Below are 26550 nucleotides of genomic sequence, written 5' to 3'. Positions count from 1 at the left end.
AAGCAGTAGAACTAATGGTGACTGTTTTCCTACAGATATCTTGCCTTCCAGTAACTACTTTGCAATGACTCCATGCTCTCTATTCTCCTCACCCAGAGCACCTCTGTTCAAAATTGTCTTCTAAATCTGTTAGCACTCTATATTCCCTCATGTCTGATTGGACTAGAGGTACTTCACATTTTATCTCATTTCAAGCTTCATACGTGTTGTCAGCCTGGGTAGCACTGATTTGACCAGAAAGCCAGAGAGYAACCTTTCCTTCAAGATAATGAAGGTCTCACATAATATCCTGTCACCATTTTATTTCACTTGTAGGAACTTTCAAAGTTGTAATTGACCAGCAAGTTCAGCAAGTTCTGTAATCACAGGGAAACTTGACAGAGACCAGGTAGAAACATAACACAAGTGCACAGGTCTCATTGTTCAGGAAGCACAACTAAAAATCTTACTGCTATCAGCATTACTGCAGTATTTTCTAGGTCTTCCTTTGCAACTCAACAGATTTTTCTAATGTTATTAAAAAATGTATTCCTTCCAAACCTCGTGATGGTTCAACATTTATATACATTTTGTCACAGTGTTTTTAAGTGAAAAGTTAGCTTCTATTCCAACTCATTCAAATATGTATTTYGCATAAAGAAGGAGAAAATAAAAATCCCTGTTGGCAAGCTAATTTCAGAGTGTTTTCAAGCAATGGCCATCAGCCAGAGTTTCAAGTTTGTATGGAAAGATGCTGAAAAAATCACAATTCATTATCACAAGCATTAACAGCAATGCTGATTAGAAGTTTCCTTCCTTCTATATTAGAGTAAGCTGTGATGATCCATAGTTATTTCAGGACTAAGAATTCCCAAATGGTCTCAGAAAAGATAGGAATGACATAAGTTTAAATCATCTGCCTAGACTGAGCACAATCCTACTGACTTTAATAAAACAGATCAGTCATGCCTGCCACAAGTAAAGATAGACCAAAAGGAAATAAAGCTAAAAATACCAAGGGGAGAAATGAAAGAAGAAAAAAAAGTGTTAAACCCTTTAAAATAGTCTGTCCAGTTTCCTTGGATTTTTTTTTCTTTGAAGTCTTGCCTTAGAGACAAGGCAAATATTGGGTTACAGTAGATGATAAATTGGTACAATCTATAAATATGGTCACACAGCATACATGATGGAAATTACTGTTAGGGCACTGCCTGTCTCTGATACACAGTAGGTTGCCCACATTTCAACACAGAGCAGTTTGATTTTCTCAGTTGGGAGCACAGCATTATACACAATGCCATATTCCTCRAAAGTCCATTTCCTAGGTTTAGACACATCATTTCTGTATTAAGAAGATATAATAAGGTATAACACTCTCCTGACTTCCAAATCCCCCCTTTTATCAGTAATAGTAACTAGATAAATGGCAGAAATGTCATATAAAGCAGCAGCAACAGCAAAAGTCAATTGCTTTTGGAGAAAGTTTACATTCTACTTCTATGGTACATTAGCTCCTTTCGAAATGCCACAGAACATGTGCAGATTTGGTGAAATTTCAAAAAAATTACTTATGTGAAAGTTAACATAAAAAAAGAAGACGAGAAAGTGAAAATTAGGAGTTAAGAGAAGTTAAAAGAACAYATGTTATGACTGGTCAGGATCAAATACTCCTGGTTTTGCTCTGACAGAAATACAAACAAATGCTTATGAAATTTATATGAGAGTACAGAAGGTGGGCCAATTCTATTCAGGGGTCAAAAGAAGGAACACCTTCATGGGTGGCCAAGACACACAGACTTGTCCTTCATTTACTCCGGTAGATGGCTAAGAATCCCAAACAGGAAAGCACAGAGGAAAATAAACAACCTGAGAAAGTGAGCAATAGCAGCTGGAATCCTGTTGTTCCCAACTGTTTAATAAATCCAAGATGTAAATARCTCAGAGGAAAAAAACGTTGGTCAAAGTATGTGTGACAGGTAAATGGTTAATACGTGGACTGCCAAAGTGACATTTAACAATTTAAGACACAGCATGCAACATAACCTCTTGGGCAATTCAGGGYACAGACAACAGTTGCAATTTGAGGAGCACATGGTACAAGACACTCCCCATACTGCCAGACTTACTTTGCAGGACTGAAGGGTGCAGAGGGAACTAAGACTGCCAGGACTATTCAAACAGCTAGAAAAAGGGGGAAATGATGAGAAATATTCCTTTTTCTTTTCTGACAGCCAGGGAAACTTAGTGAGGCAGAGTATCCCTTGATATTCATGGTACAATGTCTTGATTTTTTTTTATTTGACTGAAATCAATTAGCATAAACCACTGAGATTTTATTTAAGAAAAACAGAAAGAAAAACCTATACTTTCGCAGTCTGACAGAGTTCAAAAGTTTTGCTGACCTAGATATTGGCTACAGGAATCAGTTTTATGTCTACCATAAATGACTCTCATAATTTAAGCTCCCTCATCTGAAGACATGAACTGGCAACTCTCAAGGGCAGTGTAACCTGTCTGCAGTACTTTTCACGGTTCAGGAGTTCCTTGCTCTTGATGAGCTTGGGAATGAGCAGCAAAGAAGGTCTGCCTCTTCCAGCTGCCAGTCCCATGCCAGCCCTGCTCTGTGAGACTCAAAACACCCTCTTTGGCACCTGTTCTATACATATCCCTGATGCCATGACCAAAGGCAGGCTCATTTGCATGAACTAAAGCAAAAACTGGTTTCTCCACAGGTGATTTCAACACTCTTTGCAGACACTTAACAGGGCCTTCAGATTTCACTTTAACATTAGAAAGAAATCACTTGGGGGGAACATTTAGTCTTGCATCTATCTATACAAAAAGGAATATTGGAAATTATCCAATGGATATGATGTGGAATGGAATCAGTGTGCCTACCCTTTAGCTCTGCTTCATGAACTCCAGAAGATTACAATTTCAGGAATTTGCTTGGTTTATCAAAAACTGACACAGTCGGATATCTGCAATGGTGTTTTGGATAAAAGAGACAGAAACACATCAGATGATTTTGTGTGAAAAGTTTAGGTGCACCATTCACCAACTGGATTAGATTAATTTTCAGAGTTACTTCAATCTACTCAAACTATCAATCTCATCATAATTCAGGAACCATTTTTATTAGAAGACAGACTATTAAGATAAACATTATATAAACCATTAATAATACTTTTAAAGTAGGAAGATCTTAAACTTTTCAAAGGATTGATAGTGCATCAGTACTTKGATCAAAATGTGATAAAAAACTTTACTGAAAACATGCAATGATTTTTAGCAATTGTCTTTTTTGTCTAGGTTAGAAAGTCATAGTCAAGAGCAGCTGAGTGCTTAATACAGTAGAGGTAATCTAATTTAAAAGACCACCTTTGATCTCAAGATATTCATATTTGCACTTTGGTCCTGGTCAGAAGTAGGAAATGAAGTGTGAAAGTGAGAAACAAATCAATGAGATGCAAAGCTATTTTGAGTTTTGTGGGGAAAAATAAGGTTTGGTGTAAGCTTTAGGTGGTAAGTTAGACTGTTTTTATTTCAGCTAAAGCTGTTCACCCATCTGATACTRGAAAGTGATAATTTCAGGATGAATGTCAGAACGTACCTGCAAAGAACATTCCTGACCTTTTATAATACTAAGAAACATTTTATGAGTGATTAGAGTTCAGTTAGTGACTATCCAACCTCAGCTTTTTGCTTAAGCAGAGCAGACTGACTATTTGGACTTCTAAGAAATACAGATGGACAAGGTCAGTACATCTCTGGTTTTCATCCAAGCAGTCAGGTAGAAAATTAACCATCTTTCACTCTTTCCCCATAGGCTGATACTGTCCTACTGCAGCATTCCTGTGAGCTCTTTGTTTCTGTGCTTTTCTCAATGCTACTGACTTAAAATCGGAGTCATTAAGAAATTTTAGACATTTTTAGACATRTGACCACCAACATAAAGTTCAGGTCACATATCTCTGAGATAAACTGCAGAATTATACTTTATTCAGGATAAGCCTCCATAGACATAACTCGGAATTCTGCAGCAGAAACTGCCCCTACRTTGAAACAAAGTATTATTTGTGCAAATCTAATTTTTGATGAATTTAAATGTAACAGTCAAAAATGGAAGAAAGGCATGCCATTCACTCAGGCCAGAATACAGGAAACAGTGGTGAAGTGGTTCCTGGAGGACTGAGAAACTGAAGTACAATTCCTGATTTAAACAGAAAAAGAATTTGAATCATTATAGCCCATGGGTATGTTAATTATTTTGAGTAACCATCATTTTGCAGCTCGTGATCATTTTCTCTGTCTTCCTCCCCTCTTTTTCCTTATGTCTTGTCTTGATTTCACAGTTACACAGAACTGAAAAAATGTCCAGACATTATACTAAATATAATTATATTTATATATTTAGTATGGAAATATACTTATTATGGAAAATTTGATCCCAAGAATGCTTAATACCCCAGCCCACAGATTTTCTATCAGATGTCACATTTTAAACAATTCTTTTATGAAGTACAAGCTCAACTGCAAACAGGAAGATACTTTCATGGCTAATGCACAGGTGATATTTTTCAAACTTAGGTCCTGGTGTCGTAGATCCTTCTTTAATAAAATTTATGATGTTAGTTATTTTTTTTTGGGGGGGGGGAATCTGTATTTAGCTAGCCTAATGTATATTTCTATCAACATTATCCATTTAAAGTCTTTTATAAAGGACTGTGCACTTCTTTCTCTTCATAACCAAATATACAAAAAGAACATACACGAAGGAAAATCTCATAATGCCACACAACTGCTATTGATGCCTGAGCTCTAGTTCAGAAAATAACAGTGGGCAGCGTAGAAGTATTAAAAATTGATGATAAAAATGATCAAATGACTAACTTCGAAATTTATCATAGGGCTGTTACCACAATATACTACACAGGTTATAGTTATTCTGGTAGATAATGGTATGGAGCATTTTAGTGACACAATTTTTAATTTATGTGTACCTGTTCTAAAGAACAGAAATGAACACCATTCTTAATGAATGCAATAAAAATCTATAAAACATAATGAAAACGGTTTGAGTATGTTTTTTCACTAGTCTTTCAGGGAGAAGGAACTTGCTACTTCTCCTATCTGGCAGCCCACCTATACACAACCCCATATGCCCTGTGCTCACATACTTGCAGAAAAAGATGTCCCAATCTTAGGAGAAAAACAGCAGTATTTATTAGTAAAATGCTGGCAATACAATTGATCCACCAGAAATACCCATRCTTCCATGGCTCTCTTTTGTGTGACTTCCGAAACAACAGCCAAACTCTTGTTCCCCAGCACTTACTAAAACATTTTAAAAGTTGATTAAAACACTTTTTATTAAATATCTGTCCCCTAGTATCAGATTTGCACCTGTTCTACTTTCCCATGAAGTGAAGAACGAGTCCTAAAAAAACCCACAAAACCCAAAGATCTCTCTAAATGCGATCTAAAGTAACTTCTGTGCATCAAAAATGTTAGTCCCGTATCTGCAGTGAAAATCTGGTAACGACCCTTTTACAACGGTGCAAAGGTGTTATTTTAATCCTGGAAGGTTTTAATACAAAGAGACCCTAGACACTATCCCACACCACAACCTGTTTCTGGCCTTGAACATGCATGTATTTTATGAGGAGGTTTCATATTTGTAGAAAAGATGGATAAAAATATTGACTGACTGCTTTAAAAAAGTAACTTGAAGTTGCTAAGAAGTTGAAATCTTTCATTAAATTCCAAGGAAATGGGGTTAACACACAGGAGGCAGAAAAGGAAGAGGGGATGAATCAAAAATATTTGCAATATATTATTAGCATCATACTGTATAATTTCTTATACAACTTTTATCATTTTTATCATCACTGTGCATTGCAGCTGTCACTGCCCTGTACACCCATCTATACACAACTCCATATGTCCAGGTCTCACATTTACTCTCAGAAAAATATCTCTAGGTCTCAGGATGAAAGACAGTAGTATTTCTTGATAAGACACAATCAACACAGTTTAGATATACCAGAAATGTCCAAGCTTTTATGGTTCTCTTTTGCGGGACTTCAGAAAAAACAGAAAAACTCTTCTAATCCAGAACTTAAAGAATCATGTCAACTAAGACACAGTCTAAGAAAATGTTTTTGTGTGTCTAGCCAARAACGCTGCCCTGTCAGCTTGCTAAAATGAAGCAATATTCAATCAGACAAACAGAATCTAAGCACAACAGGTATCTTGCATCATGGGAAACGAAGTTGTAAACTGAGAAGGTGGCACAGGCTCTGTAAGCATGCATAAACTGTTCTTGGTCTACATACTGAAACACGTATAATGCCGCGCTGATTTGTGCCAGTGTTTATAGGAAAGAAATAAAGCAAAGGTTTCTGTCTACCACTGCAATGTGTAAGCGAATGCACTAATACATTCATTTAACAAAAACACAAAAATATGTCAAGGATAGTGCCCAAGAGCATCTGCTGAACAGATCTTTAGGTTTAGGGTTGTTATAAAAGACCCATCTACAGAACATAGTTGAGACAGCAGCTGTATGTGACGCTGTCTCAGGATGAATCCAGACTGAAAAGGAGTAGAAAATGGTAACAGGTCCCTTTCCTTTTGCAGATTTRATTAGATAATAATTTTCTAATTATTTTAGATACATAAGTTTAGACAATATCATTAAAGCTACCAGTGGACTAGTTTGGAAATTTTACTCACTGCAGATGAAGTAACAATGCTTTTCTTTCCTTGTGGATTGTTAATGTAACTCTGCAATTCTTCTGTCAGAAATTCTGTCTTTGGTAATGTAGTAGAATTGCCTTACTTGCTTACTGCTTAAAAATATCAGGTTACACTCAAAATAACATGGGAAAACCACAGATAATGTAATATAATTTTAACAAATATATTCATCACAAAGCATATGTCTTAATCCATTGAGTATTCTTCTGAGTGAACGTTCAGCATCACTTCCCTCATTCTGTTGAAATGTAGTCATCTCTGATATCACCATTTCTACAGCAGTGCAAAAGAACATTTGACAATTTATTACAGGATTAAAAGAAATTGAATCAAGCTTGTCAAGTTATCTTTAAGATGGCGTTGTCCAATGTGCATTTTTCAAAGTCCATACTTTCTACTTTCTATATACATTTATTAAAAAATGTGCTTAGGGGAAAAATTAAGCATCATAATTATTTGAAAGCTTCATTTCTGTTCAGCAAGACAGTCTGAAATAGTTCAGTTGAATTGATGTTTCTTTTTTTAAATGCAAGTATATTGTGCAAAGACAAAAAGGGTAAATTAAAAATGTCGAAGGTGAACAGAATTTATCAAATGATCTAAGGTGTTTTGACAGACCTAACTTTAACTGCTTTTTAAATTTTTGATTTATGAAAAATTCAGGTCAACCTTTTGTTCTAACTGAAGACAGGAAAATCTGAGACTTCAAAATTTATTATGCAACAGAAAGAGTTTCCTATCCAAATTTAGATTTATTGGAGCAAGATGAAATCATATTTTGAATTGCAAAAAGTACTATTTTTACCCAGCATACCAGAATGTAGGGGGCAAATTTCCCATTGGATTAGCAGTTAAAAATATCTGACTCCTTAGGAACCTCACATTACAACTTCATGCTCAGATTTAATCACAAGAAGCAGCACAGTGCCTGGAAAAMTTCCATCATCTGCCTGGTTTAATTCTGACTTGATATGCCATCTTTTGAATCAGGAAAGAGAACTGAGCTTAACTCTTGGGTTTACACCTACTCAGACTATACTAAGACACATACTTTATTGTATCCCTAYGCAGAAAAAGTATCACTTACATAAAAGTAACATAAGGTATACRCTCAAATTTGTATGAACTTTAAATGTATTCTGAAGCTACTGAAATGCTCACTACTATCTGTGTTTGTACTGTGCATTAAGAAAAAAAAGTGAATTTGACTATTTTTCTCCTACATGAGACACAACATTTTTTTCATCTGTTTTGACAGTGAAATGCTCTTTTCCGAGTACATCATTTTGGAAGACAWAAGCAATCTTTGCTTACAATACAGATGAGGAATCATATCTAAAATGTTTCCTTTTAGAAATCTAAATGTATTTATAATGAACTATCCAGTGTTATCACAAGCCCCCTGAACCCCTGCAAATGTTCTAATACACGAAAGTTAACATTTAATGTGCTATAGTCTCATGTTTTCGTGCAGTAGCTCCAAGAAAATCAATTTTGCAGCTTGAGGGTGTTTTGATTTGGCGCAGTTCTGTAGCACTCATAACTGCTATCCAGAACGCCTTCAAAAATAACACAATTTAATAATCACAGATGTTCCCACACTGTAAGCAGTGTTGCAATATCATGACAATGAGATTTATCAGATCTCATGGTACCTACAAAATGCACTGGGCTATTTTTGGCAAGGTTTTAATATGACTAAAAGGGAATAAACTGGATTGGAAACTTTTGGAAGACTTTGCACAAGTGTTTTTTTTTNTTTTTTTTTTTTATGTGTTTTGAATGGAGATGCTAAGCTCTTCACATAGCTGAGTTGGGAGCAAATTACAATCATGTGATACGTGTTCTATTCGTACTCCACGATACTGAATATTATATATGTTCTGAAACCAGCTGGGGGGTGAAATGCTTTAGCGAGTACGCTTTAGAGCAGACTAGAGAACATCCACGGCTGTTTTGAATGATACTGACTGTAGGTGCTCTACAAAGATTTTTGCAGTTAACATGCTATGGTGCTTTCTCCCCTCACATCTCATCATACTAGACATAGGTAGATACAGCTTAAACTTCAGGCTCCGGAGCTGACATAGTGTGACTCTATAATCAGTGAGGAGAAGGAGATGCTACCACGTGCTGCTGCAGCTTTCCTAGGATCCAAATGGATTTTTGGAGGCATCTGTATCTCCTCATTGACTGTAAGGAGGGTAACAACAATGCAAACAAGCTCAGCTCAGAGGCTAAACAGAGCTCTGATGGGTCTGTGCCCAGCAGTTTAAGAGAGAGAGAGCCCCCCTCATTCTTTATTCTGCTAAAACAGTGCTGCAGGCAGGATAGGGACTGAGAATCTGTCCCCCAAAGTCTTAATAATCGGTAAGTAAAAGGAAGCTTTTTGTTAAAGTATGAATCAAAAGCTGTACAAGAAAGTAGGTATGTCGTACTTTAAGCTGTGTTTTGTGAGACAKTAAAGTCAATGATGGTCACAGATTCTAGGACATCAGGATTCTCCCTTAAGTGCCTGGAGGCAGAAGGTGCCTTGAATCTGAGAATAGAAAAGTAATGACTGACAGTAAAAAACAATCCCAGAACACAGGCATTTACCATAAGACACTCCAGTTCTTAGTCTGGAGGTCTGTGCTTTAAYTATATTCTGAATAAGCAAGGTCAGTCTACGTTGTCTGTGTCCTCCACTTGTTCTTGTTACAGGAATAGATCCCACTAACTTTTCATTCCACTTAAATAAAAGCCTTCTACATTTTTTCTGTTTTCTAAGCTTTGAAGAGCCACAGTTCTRTGTTTGTATTAAAAGCGGTTAGAAAACTGGAGCACAGACGATGAAAGTAAAAAATCCATGCATAATATAACATTAATTGACAAAACCAATATAGCTGTAGAGAATGTAATATGGTGTATTGAAACAGCTGCAAACATGGAATTACTAAGAGAGTCAAATAATGTGAGGTAACTTTTAGATGATTTTTTGGCAAACAGATTTTTTTTTGTTCAGCACTTTGAAAATGTTATTAACTGTATAAAATTATTACTATTTCAAAGATCACAGGTTAGCATTGTTAACCAGCCTACTGCATAACTCACCTTTGACAAGGAACTGAACATTTATCATATAATATATTTGTCAGATACTTATAGCTCAATTACCTAGAAAATTCTCTTTTTCTGAGTAGCATGACAAAACAAAATGTATTGTGTAAMATTAAGTGTAGTATTCAGTGACTTTTGTCACTCAAACTGTATAAAAGCTACTAATGTACAAAAAATAGTTTTAAGTGTGGCTACAGGTTTGGTTGTTTCCCCTAAATGGTAGTGTTGGGAGAGCTCATAAGCTCCTGGGCCCAGACGTCCTACCCCAGGACATCGTATGTCTTAACTGCAAAGAGCAGGTGAGACGTAGTTACATGCCATTCCCTGTCTACTCTATCACGGGCCTCCTTCAGCAAGAAACACAGGCGTACAATCTGGCAAGCAGTCACGGTGCTCTCCAGCAGGCMGACTGGTTTGAACTACTGAGACAACCGGATTTAGGGATTCACGGTAAAGCACTGGGTTTGCAGTTTATAGCCAGAGCCAAACAATCTAGGACCACCAAAAGCCATCATGGAGCACTTCCCTCCCACTTTCCCAATAATTTTCAAAGCAGGATTAGTAATGCTTTTAAAAACATTTTTAAAATCAAAACCTCTCTGTATCTCCTATTTGCCCCTTAGCTCMCCCTCAAATACTGTTTTTTTCCCAAGTTAGAATGTGAAACTCAGTACCTTTCCATCAAATCCAGTGGCTGCTTTGCCTGACTAAACTGGCCCAAAGGCCTTTCTCTAGAGACTTTTGCAAAGGTTTTATATTGACAAACACTTGTTTTACTTGTACTGTTTCTATCTGTGGAATTTACTAAACCTACCCAGTTGGACATAAGTTCTGGTAAATAACAATTTCACTTTTGAAGTTGTATCACCTGTCCAAAGTATAACTAACGATAAAATCCTTTGGGCACTTTTGTTTCTGAAGCTCCAGTTTTGATCGTTTTCTAGGAGCAGGCCAGGTATGCTGTGTATTCTTGTGTATCTCAAGCACCTGTAGCAGAATTCCTAATACAGGAAGCTTTAGTTCTGCATTTATATGGAAACTGAGTTTTCTTGGTTGTTAATGCCTAAATAACAAGCTGAATTACCGCAGCATTGAGTATGCAGCTTGGTTACTCTGGCATTTCTGCGATAAGGCCTTGGCTTAAGGGGCTCTAGTTTTGAAAGACTGTTCCAAGAGCCAATTACTGGTATGCAGAGGACTCTTTAGCACACATGCAACAAATATAGGCTCTCCATTTTTTTCAAGTGACCTTGCAGGCCAGTGTAACCATAGATTCAGAAAGGTAAGTAGACTATACGCTATTCCAGAAGAGGTCTTATGGTGAGACTGATCCCCATCAGACAGCAAATAGACASCAGATAAAGGCTATTTGGAAGGCTTAGCGAGACTTCAATGGCAAATGAATGATTCCAAGTTCCTTGTACTGCCCTTCTGCACTGGGCTATGGCTATGTGTAAAAAGCTGACTTAACGTTACATTTAATTAACAGAACTGAATACTTCATTAAAATGAGGGAATTAAACTGTTTTCTTTCTGTAGGAACTGGAGATCAGGAAAGATGGCTGTATTGTTAGCTAAAGGAAATTCCCCCTCAGTGCAACTACTAGAGGATATTCCTCTCTAAAAAAGTAAATCCAATCTGAACTGCTAATGCCATCATCACTGGAGGCACCTGAGCTGCCTCTGACAGTGAGGTTACACTCAAGGAATGCTGAAAAAAAAGAAACTGCCTTGCTCAGAATCTCTAGGCAAACCACGAGATAGAAAAAAGCACAGCTCAAACTGGTCTTGTTTCCACCAAAGAAGCACTCAGCAGACTACTGTGCGGTCTTCACAAATTGTTCATTAAATGCCTAATCCTTGAGGAGGAGAACAATGAAAACAGTTGCTATTGTACTCTCTGACAGACTGACTTAGGCCTTCTGTGGAAATGATATTTGATCCTATAAATTTAGAAAAAGAAAAAAAAAAATGTTTATGGTGCAGGTCACACTGAAATCCCAGCACAAACTTCTCAAGTTCAGTGATGACCAAAGTGGGGGACTTTGTTTCAGGCTGCTCTTTGCTATTGATTACTTCATCACTCTGCAATACCTTTTAATAAATGTGATTGTATACAGCACTGTGGACTACACACTGCATATACTTCATCTCACTTACTAATACAGTGAAACAAAGCAGCTGATGTAAGCTGCACAACAGGTTATGAAAAGGAAATGAAAAAGAGAAAATGAAAAGTAACAAGATGTTAATTACCAGTGCTGCAATTTTTTGAGGAGAGAGAGGCAGATGCTCTTCTTTGTCCAGATACATTTCAGAGAAGTTTAATGACCGTCTTTTTTTTTTTTAATCACTCAAAAAAACAGAGCTTCTCATTTTTTTATATTGGCATGTAAACTAAGTTCTGTCACAGTGAAATGTCTAGTATACAATAGTATACAATATTTTCTTAAATACATAGTGCCTCATTGACTGTGCCCACTCTGTATGTCTTGTTTTACAATTTCTACTTGTTGATTCTTTCACTCTGGATATCTGTCAGTTATCAACATTGCCACTGCTCAGCCCTCCCCTTACACCAAGTACATCTGTTAAAACAACAGTGATGACATTTGCTTTCCTGTAAGTTCTTTCTCTAGCTGGGCTAATAGCTTTGCCATTACAACTGCATGCAGTCATGAGTTTACAATGCTGGGAAATTTTAGGAGAGGAATATTGCAACCTCTAGGTTCAATCATATTTAGCTTCTGAATAAACAGTTCAGGCTGCCTTTTCTGCAAAGAGATTTTATCTACTTTGTCTAGCCATCTATTTGGCTCAGAGATAAAAAGTAGCTTTACTGCTACCAATGCTACTACTAATTCAACAACAAAAGATTGCTTCATCTAGCTCCTGTTGTATTTGTAGAGTTCAGTACTACGATACAAACACCTTCTTTATGTAAAGTCAGTGACTAAGACTTGTGAGTGAGCACAGAGAAATGATCAATCTACTGTGGATAGCTTCACCTTCTTGAAGAGTGACAAGCTTCATTCGATAGAATATAATATTAAAAAACAGTGGACCACTCTTATTCACAGACGTTAGCACTATGTTTCTGCACAATGAAGAGCAGAAATTTCCACTTTGCTTATCTCTACTTTAAATACAACATATTGCATGGGACTTCCAGTCATTTCCACCTTCTCATTCTACATCAGACATCCACTTGAATGATATAAGCCATCTGTAGTTTATAAAACACCTTTAAGCTATTGTTTTAAAGTTTTATACCTTTTAATGTTTTCCTATTTATTTCCTGCTGATATCAACACATATGCTGCCAAAAGCAATCTTTAGTGGATACTAACATATTCATATTGAACATTTGATCCAGACATTTTGCAGATAATAAGCAGAGGGAACATCTGTGAGAAGCAGATAATTTTTAATATTTATGGATAGCTCATTTCCATGTTGTAATCCTTAAGATGAGATCAGGTTTGTGAGGCTCTTGCCTCACATGGTGCAAGTCATTTTTCTATATTTCCATCATGGTTAGGTAACGAAGGAAGCAGTGGTTTTGAAGATGTAACTCCAAAGTGTATATTAATTAATGTTGGAGAAAAGATCCCCACTATTACTTGAACGAAATCTAGATATATCTGTGTAAAGACAGTGGTCTTACACAGTTTTATACTCTTGTGATGCTCTTTCATTAAGGATAAGTCTTCTAGAAGCATACCTATCTTTAAGAGGTAAAGAACAAAGCTAGAATAATTAACCATTTTTTGAACTTCCAAATAGTCACTCTGTATATTATATAAACTCTAAATAGCATCAATGTAATCATAGCAGTATCCAAGCATTATTAATTGTTCAGATCATTAATGATTAATTATCTTTTTTCCTAATTGGCAAGTATGTCAGTTGGTAATGCCAGCAATTTGATATTCTGTACTATTTTTTGCATGGTTTAAAAGCCTACCTACCTGAGGTAAGGATGCTTTTGGTTTGAAATTTTCTCCTAAAGAAATAAATCTGAAACTGAGTATTCAGGAATCTGGCTTATGAAGATATCAAAGATGTGAAAAGGTGGAAATTAATTCAAAAAGGTTGCCAGTCATTAATTTGTCATATTTTCCAATTCTAGCCCTTAAATTCGCATAGGACTGTAAACACACAAGCTATAAATCAAAATTGCCTTACCTACCTATTTTTTTATTCCTGCATTCACCAACCAAGAGCACACGTGCTGTTAACCTCTTCTCCTCCCTCATAGGCACAGGTGACAATTATCCCACTTTTGATATGCTTAATTATGCTTTACTAATAAAACGAACACCTCAGTCCTTTAACATTTTTAAACACTGAAGCCTGAATCCAAAAACTGTCTGCAGGATGACAATCTTATTTTGTGGCTGTCCTCAGAAGTTTTAGCTCCCTGTAGGATCCTGCATTAATTAAACAATTTAAGTTAAACATTTTGATAACGTTTAAAGCTTCTGATAAAAAACAGAAAGATCAGACTTTTATTTGGTTGTGAATCTTAGTAATTAAGGATGGCTTTTTGTGCTCTGGGCACATTTGTGGTCTTTTGCCAGCCATCTTGCCAGAATAGACTGAGAATTTACTTAGTATTCAAAGCCAAAACGCTCCTGTTTTAGCATAGATGAAAAATTCACACTTGGATCTCAGATTCAGATTACTCTTACCCCAAGTGAATATCTACCAAYTGGGATAGAAAAGTGGTGAATTATTTTCTGTAAACAGCTTTCCAACAAAACTTTTCAGTGAAAGCAGCAAATACATGAATGAAATGGCTTCTGGGTAAATTACTGTAGGTATAAGTGTAACCAGCTGTCATTTATACCAAGGCAATCTCCATTTCATAACAGTGAAAGGATTGCACAAACTCAGGGCTTCCCACTTCCCTTTACTGTTCCTAAGTCTTATGCCTTCTGTAAAACAGAACTACTTGCAATAGTTATCAGCCAGAAAGTCAAAATGAAACAAACAGATATGAAACAAGAAAACAAATATAATAATTAAGAAGTTATTTGCTGAAGCACTAGTGCTATGTGGTAAAACCTGGTATATCTGTGCTGTGGAACTGCTTGCTCCTCCCATTATAAGTACGGAAGCTTGCTGATCCTTGCTGAGCCATCCTATGGTAAAATGTATGTATTGTTTTATAGAACAGATACTGACTCTTCTGTAAATTAGATGAATGGAGCTGAAAATTTTACAAAATATTTTACTGCTCCTGGAAGGGATGAGGTTATGGTGCAGAGGGAATTCTAAGTTGTACAAACAGGTTTACTCACCAAATATCTCCTTCAAGTAGCATTTGCCATGGATGCACCTTGAAAAACACTGCGAGCACAATTAGAACAACCGGAGCAAAGAAAGGCTGAAATGCTGCAGAATGTCTCTATCACCATTTCAAGTTTGCTTCTCACACTCTTTAACAGCTGCCTTGTCATTCACATGAAGCATGAGTGGATTAGAAGGATTATCAAAGGCAGTATGCCTTCTATTCTGCTTCAAAGCTCATCAAAATTGGGTACACTTGCAGTTACCAATGCCAGTATCAGCAGAGTGTGACTGACACTCCCTGAACCAACCAATAAGATATTGCCCTACTGAGCACAGGACTATGCAGAAAACAATCTCACCACAAAAATCCCTACCTCCATGAGACTTGCCTGAACAGAGAAGTCGCTAATGATTCAATTTCAGATCAGGTTCTAAAGTATATGACCAAAGTCAGGTACAATATTGAGGATGAATGACATGTACTGAAATATGCCACTCTCAACAAACAGCTGAGATTTCCCAGGGATACCACCTTTTCAAACAACAATCTAACTGTATATCGCTCATCTTAGGAGATCAAATGAGATTCTGCTCCTGGTGGCATATCTCCAAGTAAACATGTGGTATATAAATTAAAAAAAACCAAAGGCACCAGACCTTAGATTCAGACTGCTGCTGAATACTTGGAGCCTTTACATGCATATGAATGTGTTTAGAATGTGTTTCAGCCTTGGCTTCATTTCAAGTTTATTTAGAATTTTTTCCAAAGTTTCAAATCAGTATCAGTATCAGCAGCTCCTCTCTACATTTTCCCTTTCATAAAGATCTCAAAAGACAGACTGAATCTTTAGAAATGCATTCTGACCCTAACCATTAGTGGGAAACAGAAAGGAGTACATCCATTTAAACAGTGACAATGAAACTTGTAATTAACATTAAAGGGAAGAGGCAACAAAACAGCTTACATTACATGACATCTACAGAATGTCTACAGTAAAAGTTAAACACCTACCCACACACAAAAATAATGAAGCCCATAAATACTGTTTATAAAGATGAACAATATCAGGAAAATCAAATAAATAAGAAATGCTAGTAATAAATATTAAAATCAATCAACATGTGGCAGACATCAAAGGTTCACGCAGTTAGAAAAGCCAAGTGAACTGAAAGTTGCAATGTAAAACCAAGGAACATTAACAATTACAGAACAGATCAAACAAGAAATCTACTGAGATGCAGAGCTAAAATGCATCGAACCAAAGATGTTTCTATAGGGTCCACAAATGTCAGCTGCCTTGTGTTACTACCATTGTCACTAGTACAGTTGCCTTGGCAAAGGAGAGGATTACGTTTGTTTCCTTCATTATAGAATTTGTAGTCATTACTGGAGAAGTTTCCCTAGATAAATGTTTGTGTCTCCAATATGTATTTAGGGGTCATCATAGATAATGATCTCATTTGTGCAGTGCTGTCACATAAACAGCAAATGTGAATCAAGAATACATAGAAAGGGAAGACAGAGTAAAAAGAGAGAAGTTGTAATTCCTTTGTATGCAACTTTTTCAAATAAGATCACAAAATCACAAAACAGTTGAGGTTGGAAGGCATCTTTGGAGATCACTGGCTCCTGTCTCCGATACCAGAACTAGTTCCTAGTATCTGCCTAGTACCTAGTAACAGCAAAAACCTAGTTCAAGAGGCAGATGGAAATCATAGAAAGAATTTAAAGGAAAGTTACTAAATGATCCTGACACTGGAAAATAAGCCTTACTATGTAAAACTAAGAAGTCTGATGTATTCAGTTTATGGAGAAGAAAGTTAAGACAATGTGATCCCTGTGTATAGGTATTTACAGACCGAAAAGATTTCCACTAATGGAGAGCTTTCTTATCTTTGATCAAAAAGGTATAATAAAACCTAGGGATTAAAAGTTGAAGCTGGATTTTCATTTTTTGCTTTGCCTTTCTCAGGACCATGAAGTGAGATTATTTTCTAGGATCATCCAGGCATACTTCATCTAACTAATTTCCTACCATTGCAAGGACACTGGGGATTAGTTCCAGTCTTTGCCTACAGCACAGATAAATCTCATGAGGTCTGAAATTCTTTGGTCTAATGAATACCTTTAAATTTAGCATAAAGCCTTGGTAAAATTTAATGACCTGATATAGATGATCTGAGGGTTCCTTCTGGCCTCAAACTCTAGGACACTGTGATCATTTCTAAAATCATATTTATTAACCTATGTGGTGCTTGATATATGAGCCACATACCACAGCTGATCAAAGAGAGCTGTCCCCCTTGGGCTACTAGTATACTTGAGAGGAGAGAATAAGAAAAAAATGACACTCAACTAAAAGCACTTCTCCAAATCCCTGCATCATGAGGCACTCCATTAAAATGTTACTTTGCATCCCAAACAAGCCTTGATCGAGGCAGAGTGGATTCTTAGCCTCCAGTTCTGTAAGTGTCTAATCCTACCAGATTAGAGTTCCACATGGGTGCTCCTCTTTCTTCAGCCTCAAGCATGAAAGTGCTTGTCATCGGTACTTGGGCTATCAGAAAACAAACCAAGTCTGTTCTCTCAGTCCCAAAATGTATTGAGTTGAGAGCTGAGGGAATGCTCTCTTCTATAAAAAGGTTAATATTCCTCTCCAGGAAGAAAATCATGGAGAGCAAATGTTAATTAACGCTAAGGGCCCTAAAAATGAAATGTGTTGTGCTTTGCAGAAGGAAAGAATTGAGAGCAGAGTCTTGGAGAAGAGAATGTGAGAGAAAGGATGGGATCTCAAAAAATGGACATGAAAAATACAAGGTTCAATCTACCAGTTTCAGAAAACTCACAATGATCAGTGATAGATACAACAGTGATACCATGGTGGAAGAGATAAGAAAGGCCTGAAAGATTCATCATTATAATTAAACAGTCTTAACAAAATACTGATTATAGTTCTGGGACTTGCAGAACCAGTATAAAATAGATAAAACCTTGAAAAAAGAAAATTCAAAATAGTGATCTGAAATCTAAGTCAATCAAAATCTAAGTAGGCAAATCCTGCATCATGAACGACACCTCTCTTTTCAAGAAATGAACACAAGTGAGATAAAAAGCAAAAGAAAGGCTGAACAATTATTATAGGGTTTCATGAGAAGCTGTCCTGCTCTGATGGTGTGTTCATTTCTGTTATACTCTGCATTCAGTATGTCTATATAGCTGCATAAAAATAACAGAACCTCTCTTTTTCTGCCTTCCTTATTATATTTAATTCATTAGCTGGCTTGCCAGCACGTTATCTTTTGCAGTATAAACCAAAGATGTCTTCTCATGTTCAAAATTGCCATAAATAAAACCAGGTGGAGTGAAGAAAAATATTATCACCATGTTATTCCATACCTGAAACTTCATATATAATGAAAAGAGTACAGAATGTAAAAACAAATGGAAAGTTGTATATGCTTTAAAATATTTATATACTAATTTTTAGTTTTGAAAAAGCTAAGTTCTGCATGAAGCTTGTCACGTTCTGCTGTGCCCTATAGCTTATCTGGATTGACATATGCAGAACTCTTCTGGGATATGCAATTTTTATAAATTCTATATTTGGAATCTTATCCGCTTGATAAGATTCATGTTTGGTGACAAAGGATTACATTGTCTAAGGAACAATACTAATGATCATTGAGCTGTCTATAGTGTTATATTTTATTGTTCTCTGCATGTACAACATAAAAAAAGAAGTGAACATGGCTCTTCTGAAAGATATACAAGGTAAATTTCTCAGTTTATGGCATATTACCAATTTTCATCTTGATAAAACAAACTTCCCTCCAAATGAATTCTGGCTTCAAATCAAACCTGACAGAGTGAGAAAATACCCACAGTTCATTCAGTAAGGATATGTTAAAGGTCCAGTTACAGTAGTCCACTTGTGAAAATAGTATCTTTTCCAAACTGTGGCTGCCCTCACAGAACAAACTCAAAACCGAGAATACAGCAAGGACAGCCAGCTCTCCATTAGCAAACTACTCACAGGGATACTCCARCGGCATTTTAAGTCACATACACACTGATTCACTTTCTGCATCCTTTCTAAACTGTACTGTATCTGCCTAATTTTCCTTCCTCTCAGTCTTAGGTGAGTGCTTCACTGCACGAGATGATGCATTGACTCTTTCATCAGAACTCAGTAGCTGAAATCTGCAGATTTAAAGATCTTCTGAACATCTTTGGATTGCATCATTTGCACCTTCTTATTTTAGTATGTGAAATATAAGATAGGTAATAGTGCTCTTGTAACTGCCAACATTGTAACATCGTAACTGCCAAGAATTTTTCACTTCCTAAGTATAGGGATCCTAGTAGGTCTCTGAAATAGCAACTTATGTTATGAAAAGTAGTGTATCTTGCAACGTTTTCGGTCTTAGCTCATGCATCACAAGATGACTTTCTAAAGTTTCCAAAGCAGTCTACGACACTCCTGACAATCTTTGGAAGTTTGGAAGAACATAGCCATACAATCTAATGTAACAGCAACTGTAAGCAATAAAGTAACATTACAACTGTAATCTGACAGGCTGACTAAAATGAGACAATACAGTTTATTAACATACATGGTAACATGATAACAGCCTATTACCTCAAGTTGCAAAACACTCCTTTTTCAGGGTCACAATGCAATCATGTTATGCCAAAATAGGTAATAAAAGGTTTCTGCAGAACAGAGACCAAAGAAAACATGATTATTTTCTACTTTTTCTAGTCTTTTTCTCAAGTATCAAAAAGGTGAAGTATTTTCTTGACTGAAGAAACTTGATAGTTTGGATTTTTGAATACTGCTAGTATGTGAGGTGTGAGTAGTTTATAATAGGATATTAAAAGTATTTTAGTAAATTGCAATCCTGAAAAGTCATCGGTGAACTTTGATGTAACACTGAATGCTGATAAATTAAAGCAGACCATCTCACTTTTGCTTCCTATAATCTGCATAGTTGTACCTCTATACATGTCTAGAAGTGTCCTTTTTTAACAGGATTGAACAGATTACAAATCACACCAATCCCTTTCTGAGCCCATAAACTAAATACCCTTATGCTCGTGTTCTCTGAAGTTGCAGAACCATTAGGAGCTGTCACTGGAAGACTGACGCAAAGTAGCAGAATTTATCTGCTCAGATATTGCATTTCAGTTGCTCTAACATAATATTAGTTTATATATACTTGCAGCATGCCATGATACTAGCACAAGGCAATTTATGTGCATCATGTTTTAACTGCAAAGTTTTAAGGGATGTCAAGATGTTTATACAATTATCCATGAGATATATATTGATATATTCTCTACACTTGCAAGGACTGCCAGTCTACCCAACCAGAGATATATCCAATACATGACTTTCAGCATTTATGCTTGATTGAGAGCTTCATGCCAACCATGCATTTACATAGCTTTGACTCTGAGAAATTAAACCCATCTAAAATCACCAGTGCTTGTCTGGTGTGAACTCAAAAGAGCTCAAGACAAAGTTAGCTGGCTATTTGCAATATTGGTTTCTGTCCTATACTAAAATAAGTATTTCTAAAACTGTAAAAAAACTGTGGTAACTCTTTATGTAGCATTTCAAAGAAGCATTTAATTTATTAATTAAGACAGCCGTTGAATGCTGAATAAATACCTACTGTTCATTATTAATGATATTTAAACAAAGTGCTTACTGGAGATGAGTGGTTGTGTAATAGATACCTATCAATACAATGGTTTCTCAGTCTCACCTAGTATGCTTTTAATATTCAGTTGGTCTTTAATCTACACTGTACCTACTGGCTCTCTGAAGTATTTGTTCTAATGTTTCAGAGCTAGGGAAATACACATGAAAACCAACAATTGTGTGTGTTGAACACATAAGTGCCTAGGTAGCACAGGTATTTACTTAATGTTAAAATCAATAGTATGAATACCTACTTTACTTTTCACAGTTTTATTATTTGATATGTAATCAGTAGAGATTAAATATCTTAATAAGACTAAATTAAATTCATTGGGTATTTATGTACTCATTGTAAAGCCTGAAAAAAATAACCTGTCAGTATTTATAGCTCTCCTCGGACTACAACGCTTCAGAAATAGACTGAGCTTCCACTGCCACTAGCAACAATTTAAGAAGAGGATTATTTAATTTGCTGGAAAGTCAAGTACAAGAGGGAAGTCTAATAGATGGTCAATTAATCAATTAGCAGACAGGCAACTCTGTGAGCAAAGTGTGTGGAAGTAAAATACTCCTACCTTCCCCCAGCAACAAGAAATTCTCCCACCAATACATACTAACACATCTTTTTATCAGTTATCCAAACACGCATGTGAGATGACCTCTATTCATGAAATCAACTTTATCCTAACACTACACAGGGGCATTTAGAGAACACAATTTTTGTGATCTTCTACCTTTGCAGTATTGATTAAATGAGGATGATAGCTTCTTATTATGACGCCTGCCTGTGCTTTTTGGTCCTCATTTGAAAGACCTGTATTGTATAAATTGTAATAGGGAGGTAACTGATAACCATGGTTCCTTATTAAACTGTCAGTTCCAAGAGAAATTTGAACTTCAAAAATTCCTTTCTTCTGTGTTTATTGTATATATGGATCAAAAAAAGGACTATTTGGGAACAAGTATTCTTTGAATAAGCCAGCATGAATTCTCTCTTACATACAAGTCACCCACTCAACATTTGAAACCTATGAAAAGATTAAGAGTTAGATGGCATACCTTTATACCATGCAGTTTTTCTATACAGGGTCCAAGATTTAAAAATAGATATTAAGATAAATATGCTAAGAAGAGAAAATATCATATATGAGAAATGTTTGTGCAATTCAGCAAAGTATCTCTTTCTATTTATTTCATATAGCTACCAATTTACAATATGTGCAGTAACAGTATCTGCTTAGCAACAGATTGAAGAGGATTTGAACTAGATGATGCACACAAGAGTACCACCAACTAAACAATTAGTATAAAGAATCTCACTATCACTGACATTTTATCACAGCTACACAGAAAATGAATGTTACTGTTTAATTATCAGCAACAAAAAGGCTTTATTTATTTATTTATTCACTTAAGATTGTGAAAAATAGTAGTTCTGAGAGTGAAAAGTGGTGCAGTGTATGCACCATACATCCACTGGCTATAAGCCATTTAGCAAGACATTGTGCTGTTAGTCTGACATGTTGACACCAAACCACAGATAATGTAATTTTACAGCGACATAAATGGCCATGTCACTGTTGATCCTTCAAAACCTTCATTAAGAATATGTCATTTGGGGACTTGGAGTGTCTGTTCTGCAGAGGTGTGGTCTTGTTTTACAGAAATTCATACCTGTTTACTCCCCTARAAAAGCTTCCTTTCAGAGGAAGTATTCCTTATGTTCTCTGTGAATTAAATGTATATAGTAACTTAAGAAAAGGAAAGAGACAAGGAATTAAGGATTGGAAGGAAAATGTGTGATGAGGAATATGGATAAAGTATCTCTACTCAGATATTGCCACATTTATAGTTGGCAATCAGTATAGGCTCCTGGAGTTGTTTTGTACAAAGGAAGTAAACAATCTTATGTGTCATCTCTCCTTCAATTCACAGAATGCAAGTAATTTGCAGATGCCAGGCCAAAACATTGCTGGTTGGTCTAAGAAAATATAAGATATGSATATTCTTACTTTGAAATTCAGTGAAACAGAACAGTTATTTTAGTTTTTGGTGCTGTCATTTCTTAAAGGTCCTCTGTTTTCCTCTCTTTGAAAACATGGGAAACAGTTCCACTGCTTGGTGTTCTTTCAGGAGAAAAACATTATTTTATGCAGAAGAAGAATATCAAATCTACTAAAACACATTTATCAGACCTATTGGGTGGCCTTATTTCCAATCTCTAAATGTTTTCCTAATGTCCTATTTTTCCCATTCCCATTTTCCACTTGCAATTCATGAGAACCTTCTTTTGCCATTACAGCTTTTTAATGACTTWATGCTCTATTGTCCATTCCTAGAAAACACAAAATGCAAAAATGTACAGACCAAGCTTTTTTTAATTGGTTCTACTATTTTCCTCAAGAAAGGAAGGATGAAACCTGTCATTTTTCATTTGGACATAGTGCATTTTTATTGAAAGTGAAAGATAATGGCTTTGGCAGTTCCTTTTCAAACAAACATACTGCTTAGTGTCCTCAAAAAGAAAATTAGGGAACACGGCCACAGTTGGCATTCTGTAATAGGGTCCATTTTTCTTCTATTGAGGATGCAGACACTGGCTGGCATTTCTCAATTAGGTCCTCTTTTCTCCTATTGATAATGAATTCTTTTATGCAGCTTTCACTTTAAACTGCTCTAACATGGACTGCTGAATACTGTAAGTCTGATAATTAGCTAAGATGATAATGTGAATAGCCATTAGTTATAATTTTACAGTATTTCATGTGATTGCAAATGACACCATTCTTTATTCTATTATGTATATTTGAGAAAGTGGGATTTATTTGTATAACACTCAATAAAATCATTCCTTCACTCTAGCAGACAATTATAATAAATGACTAATTTTTCCTACTGTTTAACAACTAATTTTACAGACAATTAAATTATACTAATGAGTAGATTAATCAACTTTAATGTGAATCAATATACTTATTTTCACTAAGTTCTATGCTGCAGCAAAAATATGTCAACTTGAGATGTACATATAGTAAAATACCTACTAGCCATTTATGTCAATGGCTACTATTCAATTAACCCACTTTTCACAGATAATCAATCCACAGTAATTTGGTTAGGGTGTTCATTAGGCAGATTAGGCAGGATGTACACATAAATCAATTTTGTTATAAATAGGAAAGCTGGGGGAAGTAGAAGAAACTTGGTACACTGATCTTGCCTAATTTTTTGGTAGAAAGAAGAGGAATAGAAGTTACAAGTAAGTTGAGACTTCAAAGTAAAATTTGGAAGAATAAAAAAAAAAAAAAAAAAAAAAAAAAAAAAAAAAAAAAAAAAAAAAAAACTCAAGAGGGATTTTTTTTTCTGAAGTGAATTTAGTATACTCTAGAAGTCTTCTTTTAGTATACCCTGAAAGAATTTTTTTTTGAATTTACTTTAAAGCCTAGATACTTATTTAATCCAACATGAGTTATCAGTTTTTTATTGATGCAGTTACTGATTCAGAAAGTTTTCAAAGACTTAAAATCATCCTATTGTGAGAATGCAACAAAATGATCTGCCTTATAAAACAATCATACAGTCTTTGACCTAAAGACCTATCACCCTGCTAATTTAGCAAAGGCCCAGAATTACTGTCAATACTGTGCTAAGTACTGTCCACAGTTTGCCCTTTCAGCCTCCAGTAACGCACTCTTGCAGCTCTGCATTCATATGCCTTTCCTCATAGCCACTACCTTCATCAGAGTAGGGTAGATTTAAGTCCTTGTGGTGTCCCTGCATGTTAATTCCCATGAGAGACGAAGCTACCTCCCAAAGGACGAGGCAACTGAGGGGAAATAAGATAGCTTTTAATGACTTTATACCCAAACACCTCAAGAYGAAGTTTAAATGCAAGTTCATTTATGACACGAGAATCTGGCTTGGAGTGGCCTGTGGCCAGTATGACCTCGTGTTTGAGCTAGAACTTGAGGTTGTCATGAGAAGTTTACTTGCAACATGCCAGATCTGTCAGAATACCTTGACTGAGCTCTCCGACCAACAAGACATTTGTCCAAGCAAGAACTAATCAAACTGGAATAAAGTCCAGGGTTATGCAAATAATTTTTCAGTTAGGAATCATACCGTTTAATAATGATTAGCAAAAAAAGGTAAAAATAAACACAATCAAAAATAAAAACAAAAACATCAGGACTTAGCTGCTTGATTTTGGGTAGTTCTAAGCAGCAAACACTTTAAGGCTCATGCATACTCTCTCTTTGCAGTGTGAGAATGTATTGGAGTAGTCCGATACTACACTTTTTCAGAAGACAAGTTGAAGGATAACCCTTAAGGGTAGAATTTCTAAGCCTTTTAAAACAAAGCAGAAATGTCAATCAAAGTGCAGATGGTTCTTCTCCCAAGAAGTGATTATTTCTACATAGAACTGGTTTTAGAAGAATCACCTGAACTTTGTAGTAGCACTGGAATAGTAGAAACTAAAAGGAAACATATCTCAGGTATATGTTCTTGTCACTCACTTTTAAAAGACATTTTTTCCCTGTACAACCTATACTCTGTAATTGTTTTTCACTTTACCAAGCACTAGACAAGGCTAACTTTAAATGCCTAATGCATCATAACTTATTGTCACTTCTCCACTCTTACTGTCAGTTTAACTCTGAGGCAGAGCTTTCTTTTTAAGCCAAATGAAAAGGTTTCACACTTAGTGCTTTGCTACAGACATGATAGTCTAACAAAATAACAAAAGAGTCAGTAAAGAATAACAACTCTCAGATATATTTATTTTAATTATGGAAAATTATTATTTAAATAATTGGCAGATTGAGAAAAGAGTGACATTCTACTGTTACTGAATTGAAGAGCATTTTTACTAATTACTTACTTGCCAGGCTTGAAAACTTTGTTGTTTTTAAGTATGAATTTTTAAGAAAAACATTGGTAAAAATGACACTGAAATGATTTCTATTCAGCAATATCCAGTGATATAAAGCTTCTTGAACTAGCACAGATGTAATTTATTAGAGTAGACTAAACTAATTTGTTCATGATAAAGAACAGAACAGAATCCACATATTATGGATCTGTAGAACCAGACAAATTAAAAATATTGAGGCTCATTTTTATCATTAGAGTAACTTGTCAGAATTCTGAACACAAATAGTTATTGGTTTAATAATTACTCATAATTCTGAAAGAAAACCTACAACAAACCTCCAAAGGCTGTGTGACATCCTCAATAGAYAGGTAAGTTCCGGTCCTGTTTCAGTTGGAAAGTTCCTGCTAAACTAACTTTGTGCATTTCTGCAATGTACCACACAAGTGTGAAACAGTGCAGATGGTATGGCTATAGAGTCACTCAAGACAGTGAACAGGAATTTTACTTTGGTAGGAATCATCAACAATAATTTAATGTTCAAAGCTGTAAGATTAGCTATAACCTATGTAGATGGAAGTACTCTGGATCTCCATATAGGTATACCCTTCAGAAAAAAAAAATGCTTTAGTTTTGGATAGGTCTAACATGTAGAAGATTCAGAAAATAAATGTGGTTATATTATTAAAAGCAGCCTTCATTTTTCTAGAAATGCTGCACTGTGGCAGCAGATGTCAACCTAAAATTATAATTGCCCACTACTATGGCATTTATAGACACACCTAGTACTTTCCTTCCAAAGTCAGTTTACCTCATACAATCTTTCTAATC

Source organism: Rhea americana, unplaced genomic scaffold (genome assembly GCF_003343005.1).
Source record: "Rhea americana isolate MKP2758 unplaced genomic scaffold, rheAme1 scaffold_136, whole genome shotgun sequence".
NCBI lineage: Eukaryota > Metazoa > Chordata > Aves > Rheiformes > Rheidae > Rhea > Rhea americana.
The sequence above is the reverse complement of the archived record's forward strand: the minus strand, read 5'-3'. Positions refer to the sequence as shown.